Consider the following 5,600-nt stretch of genomic DNA (forward strand, 5'->3'; position numbering starts at 1 on the left):
TGATTGTTTACGTTTCTTAGACTTTGGTGTAAAATCCTGGGAGGCAAAAAAATCCTTAAGTGAGAGGCCAGCTCAAAAGAGACCGAGGTACAATTCTAACAATTGTCAATTTATCGTTGTCCAAGCTAAAATAGTCAAGTAAACAGTATGTTTTCTCATTACTGCTTGGAAAAACATTTTCAGATGCAGGGAATGTTTGAAATGTGACTTACGAGACAGTTAAGAAGGGTACTCAGGAAGACAAGAACGTATGGGGTTGCTTGTGGTCCCCCCCGAAGATGATGCAGGGAGAGGCTGTCATTTTAACAAGCGTTACCCTGCAGCTGAATGCTACCTTCTACGCTTGGGAAGGTGTTGCTGCTCGAGAACTGCAGCACTGGGCTGGCTGTGATGGAGGAACTTTTACATTTGTATACACTGTGTTGCCAGGTGCACATTGGTAATGCCAAGACCAGAGCTGAGGCATTGTCCAGCATTTGAGGATGCGTACACATGGTTTTTAGGAAGAGAGATGGGAACAGAAATGGTGGCAGAAGGCATCGGAAGATTAACTTGTCCAGTCCTGGCACAAAAAATACCTGAATCCACATACAACACCTGTCTGGGATTGTTGTATACAAATACAGCAAAGCTTTGTCTTGAATGTAGTTGGAAGAAGATTTTTTCCATTTTGTCTATCACATTTTAATTTGTGATGATGACTGGACCTTACTCATGGGTTCCTGGTTAGGTTCATGTCAAAAGTACTTAAGAGTACAAGGAGAATGTCAGAACAGAAAAGAACTTGTGTTTCTGGTGTCCTTGAGAGTCAATCCAGCTACTTCAAAGTGTGACTGACTGACCTAAACTAACCGGTCACTGACAAAGGTCTGCCAGCCATCGGTGGTGTACAAAAATCCAGCAGAGGGGCTGTGCTGCTGCTCCTTGCCTCGTTGTTGTTCAACTCTCATCTCACAAGTAAAGCATTCCTGCGCAAACTAAAATGCTTGCGGTGTCTCCCATAGCTATTGCTATGAAGCAGAAATGAAGTTTGTGAAGTAAAGTATGTGCAATGTTGTAATCCTGTCTGGGATGTTTTTCTATAAACCCATGTAACTTCAGAGAAAAGGGCATCCTTACCACTGAAGAAAGTCTAATATATGTTACATCACAGGGCACAGAGCACAAGGAGGTTTGCAAGGTTGAAGGTTTGCCTTACTGACAGGCCTGCGCAGAGGCCGCTAAATCCCCTCTCCTAGGTCAGCCGCTAGCAGTAGAAGGCTTCAGTACAATCGGGGAGGAAAAACGCAGTTACCAGTTACCAATTTTTTTGGCCAAGCACCATCCGAGTGGTGGTGGTTTTGTTTGTTTGGGGCTTTATTTTGAAGGTGTACGTGACTTCATTCCGTCCTACTGGCTTTCCAGTTTAACTCAATTGCTATGCAAGGCAAAAAGCAGTTTTCCTTCGCTGTCAGATGAACTCGAAGTTTGAAGTTGTTGAGTTATTGCTGCTCGCCAGATGTAGAGAGGATCCGTTCAGCGTTGCAGCAGAGGAAGAGCTGCTACTGAAACGACTGCTTCGTGAACCAAGGGATAAGCTTGCTTGCTGCAGGAAGGAGGAGCCCTCTCTCTTACCTGGGTGCTGGGAGCCCGTCTGTTAGAGCCGTCTCCTCTTCCTGCTCCACAAGGACCGGGGCGTCTCTCTGAGGTATGCAAAGCAGCAACGCGATACTCCCCAGGCTTATCGACCCTTATCAGCTGGATCTGCCGTTTGCTCCAGACTCCACCTTTGCTCGGAAAGCGCTCGCAATTCCATGAGGCAATTCTTCCTCGGGGCGCTGCGGCTTGTTACGACGACCATGCGCTGCTACCGCCGGCCGGGACAGAACACGCAAAAAAAGCCTGCCCCGCTCTGCGTCTGCCCTCACGTCCCCTTTCCCCGGACTGCCGGGGAACGCCGCTGCGCTTCGCAACGCTTTCGCTCCCGCCATCCCGGCGGCGGCCCCGGCCCCGGCCCCGGCAGGGCGGGCGGCAGGGCCGAGCACCGCGGCCCACGCGGAGCCGTCCTCCTCCCTCCCGCGGAGCGGCCGGACCAGCCGCCCCGCTCGGGCCCGCTCGGGGCACCAAGGGCCGGTCCGCTCCCCAGCCGCCGCCGGCGTGAGGTGAAAACCTGCCCGGTCGGCACCGAGGCCTCCGCGGCTGCTCCGCGGCCGACAGGCACCTGCCTTACTTTGACTGAGCTCGGGCTGACTAGGAACGCGTCCGGACTAACGTGCCATAAACACCTATTACACCGGAATAAATACGTCGACGGCGGGCTTAGCCTGAACGGGGGTTGGGCGGGGGCGGCGGCGGCGGGGGTCTCCGCCCAGGGCCGTCACGCCCGGCGGGCGGGCGGCACCGCCCCCCGCCGCCACGCGGTGCGGAGGCTGGGGCCGTGACTCATCGCGGCCCGGGGCCGCTCCCGCCGGCCGGCAGTCGGGCTGGGGCAGCCGGGCCGGGGCGCTCTTCCCCGCGGGGACCGGACCGGACCGGACCGGGCGGGACGCGGCGACCCCCGCTCCGCTCCGCCACCGGGAGGGGAGGGGGGCGGGAGGGGGCGGTGCTCCCCATTGGCCGGCGGCCGCGGCCAATCAGCGCGGCTAGGCAGTCGCCGTCAGGGGAAGGAAAGCCCGGCCGGGGTGACGTCGCGCGGAGCGGGCCGGTGGCGGGGGGCGGGGCGGGGCGGCCGTGGCCGCGGTCGCGCCTGTCGCCGCGGGAGGGGGCGGGGCGGGGGTTCCCCCTGGGGGGGCGGGGGGGAGGGGGCGCTCGGTGGGGAGGCGGTGGGGGAGGGCCGCGCCGCGCCGGTGGCTCCCTCGCAGCCCTGCGCGGGGGGGGGGGGTGGGCGGCCCGGCCCGCCGCCTGAGCGCGGCCGTCGCCACGGAAACCTGCGTCCCGCGGGGGGAGGGGCGCAGGTAGCGGGCGGTGGCGCGGGCGGGGTCCGGCCGCCATTCCCCCCCCCCCCCCCCCCCCCCCCCGCCGCCGCCGCCCTGCGAGGCGCCTGTCGGCGGCCGCTCCCTCCTCCCCGCGGCAGCCGCCGCCTGTCGGCCCCGCTGCCCCAGCCCCGAGGGGCCTCCGCGGGCCGCCCGGGGTCCGGCCGGCGGGGCTCGGGGGGGCGGGGGGGGGTGCGCTGAGGCGGCTGTTCGGCGGCGGCCCTGGGCTGGGAGAGGGGCCGAGGGGAGCCGAGGCGTCGGGGTGCCTTTCCCCACGTCGGCCGAAGTCCTCGGGAGTTTCCCCGTGGGTGCGCGCGCGTGCGGTGCCCGGCGCGAGCCCGGCTGGGGCTGCCGGGGGAGTCGCGGTGACGGGAGACGGATGGCGGTGGCGCGAGGACGCGGGTCCGGCGCTGCAGGCTTCGTCAGGCGAGCCCCGGGGGGGGGGGGGAGAGCGGCGAGGGGCTGGTCGCGCTCGGCGGCGGGAAGGCGCCGCGGAGGAGCGCGGCCGGAGCCCGGCCCGGCCAAGGGGGTTGAAGCGGAGGAGGTGAGGTTTCCTCCGAGAGCGAGAGCGCCGAGAAGGCGGAGGAGCCCTCCCCGGGCTGAGAGCAGCCGGGGGCGCGAAGTCAGGTCAGCGCCTTGTGCGTGGAATCCCGATTCCCCCCCCCCCCGGCGCGACGGTAACCGAGGCAGCCGCTGGCGTACTGAAGCCAGGCCGCTTCTTCGGACCGTGCGGGGGACTCCCCTGCGTTCGCCGGTTCAGCGAAGGCTTCCTGCAGGCAGCCTCGCTGGCGGTGAGCGTTCCCCCCGCGCTACGCGAGCGTGGAGCCGCGCTGTCGTGCGAGCACAAGGGGGGGGGGGGGGGGGGGGCTGACTTCAGCAATACAATGACTCCCCGCAATCTGCGGCTGGGTTTCTTGTGGTCGCTGCAAGGGCAACCCAGCCTGTCGCCCTCCCCTTCCCCCTGCCCAGCCTCCTGGGAGCCCGTCACAGAGTCCTTCCTCTGACCCAGCTCCAGCTGAAGCGCTGCTGACCTGTGTGTTGTGGTTCCCAGCCAGCTCTGTGACTGGCTGCTTACGGTACGGGCAACCATACGGCTCTTCTGCCTAGAAAAATAATAGGAAATTTGAGGGGTTTAACTTCTTTGACTGCGTTTTTAATGCTATATCTCCAAGATAATTTCATCTTCCTGAGTTAAAAAGTTACCGCAGCGGAGGAAGAACACGTTCTTTCACTTTATTTTTGTACTCGGCAAAATGAAGGTGAGAAAAGAAGCGGTGAAGGCAAATATTTTGATCTTTAACTGGTTAGACAACTGAACTTTTATGTCCTTAAATGTTTTCACATCATCAGCAACAAGTAAACATTTTTGCTGTTGCCTACTTTACTTGTGAATGCAGCAAGAATCTATCGGGATTGTACATGCCTTCTCTACTGATACTGGCTTTAATTTTAGTATAAACTAGACTGGCCTCATCTAGAGAAAAAACAATGTAGAGAAAATCAAAATTCCCCAGAAAGTCACCTTTTCATTAATTGAAGTCTTCTGTGGACGATTCCATACTAAATGTGGTGCTTATACAGTAAAGTTACATCTCGAAGGATAAAATAGTGTTTTCTTTTTGCTCTAAATCTTAAAACTCAATGAAGTGCTTAGAAGTTGACAGTGGGCATAGTCAGTATTTGCCTGGACAACTCCTCGAGTTTTAATTTGCTTTTTGGACAGGTAGAGTACACCACAGGCATGCCTGGACATTTGGCCCTTCTGAGCAGTTTGTCATTGAGGAGGCAGACAACTGAACTGTAAACTCAAAGCAAAACCGTTTCAACGCTCACAGATGAATACCTCTTCTCCTTTTTTAACCTCCCCATGTCCCTATTCTACGTGTGTTTAAATAAATGGAGAAACATACTGTATGCAATGCATACATTTAGGTACACACTAATAGTATGTATACGTTGCAATACTATTTAATAGAAAGGCAAGCACCATCTGAAAAGCACGTAAGCCTAATTGATTCCAGACACAACCGGCCTGGGTTTTGTTTCGTCTTATTCCAACTTTCTGACCTTGTAAAAATTATCTTGATTGCGTTGTACCAAAACAAGGCCATGATCTTGCAAAAACTACCACGTGTGCTGGTGCACTGAGAAGTACCAAGTAAAAGCACTGTGTGTGGAGCAAGTGTCGACAACATTAGGCCCCCAGTTCGTTTGTTTGTTTTCCTTTGCTTACATCTAATCATGGTGAAGCAATAGTCTCACTTCTGCTAAAAGCTGAACCTGGGTTTTCGTTTTTAAAGGAGGTGAAAAATGTGTAGTAAAACTTACGGTTTGAGGTGAGTGATAGGTTTTAAATTCTTAGAGCAGTTCAAGCTACTGGGATTTTATGGCATTTAGACTAGGGTAAAGAACGGTGAGGGTTTAAAAATAGTATTGCCTGTAATTTTTTCAGTACTTGGGGGGGGGGGGTGGTGGTGTAGCGGTATCTTTGTTTTTCAGAAGATTGTTTCTAGGGATTGGTAGGAAAGTTTAAGGACTTACTGGCTTTGATGATAACCCTTGCGTTACCATTGTGACTTTGTAACTTTGTATAAACATGTAAAAAAGACCTAGGACAGCATAAAGTGTTAGATGTGCTGCTGTCTTTGG

The sequence above is a fragment of the Accipiter gentilis genome, chromosome 2 (genome assembly GCF_929443795.1).
Source record: "Accipiter gentilis chromosome 2, bAccGen1.1, whole genome shotgun sequence".
Lineage (NCBI taxonomy): Eukaryota > Metazoa > Chordata > Aves > Accipitriformes > Accipitridae > Astur > Astur gentilis.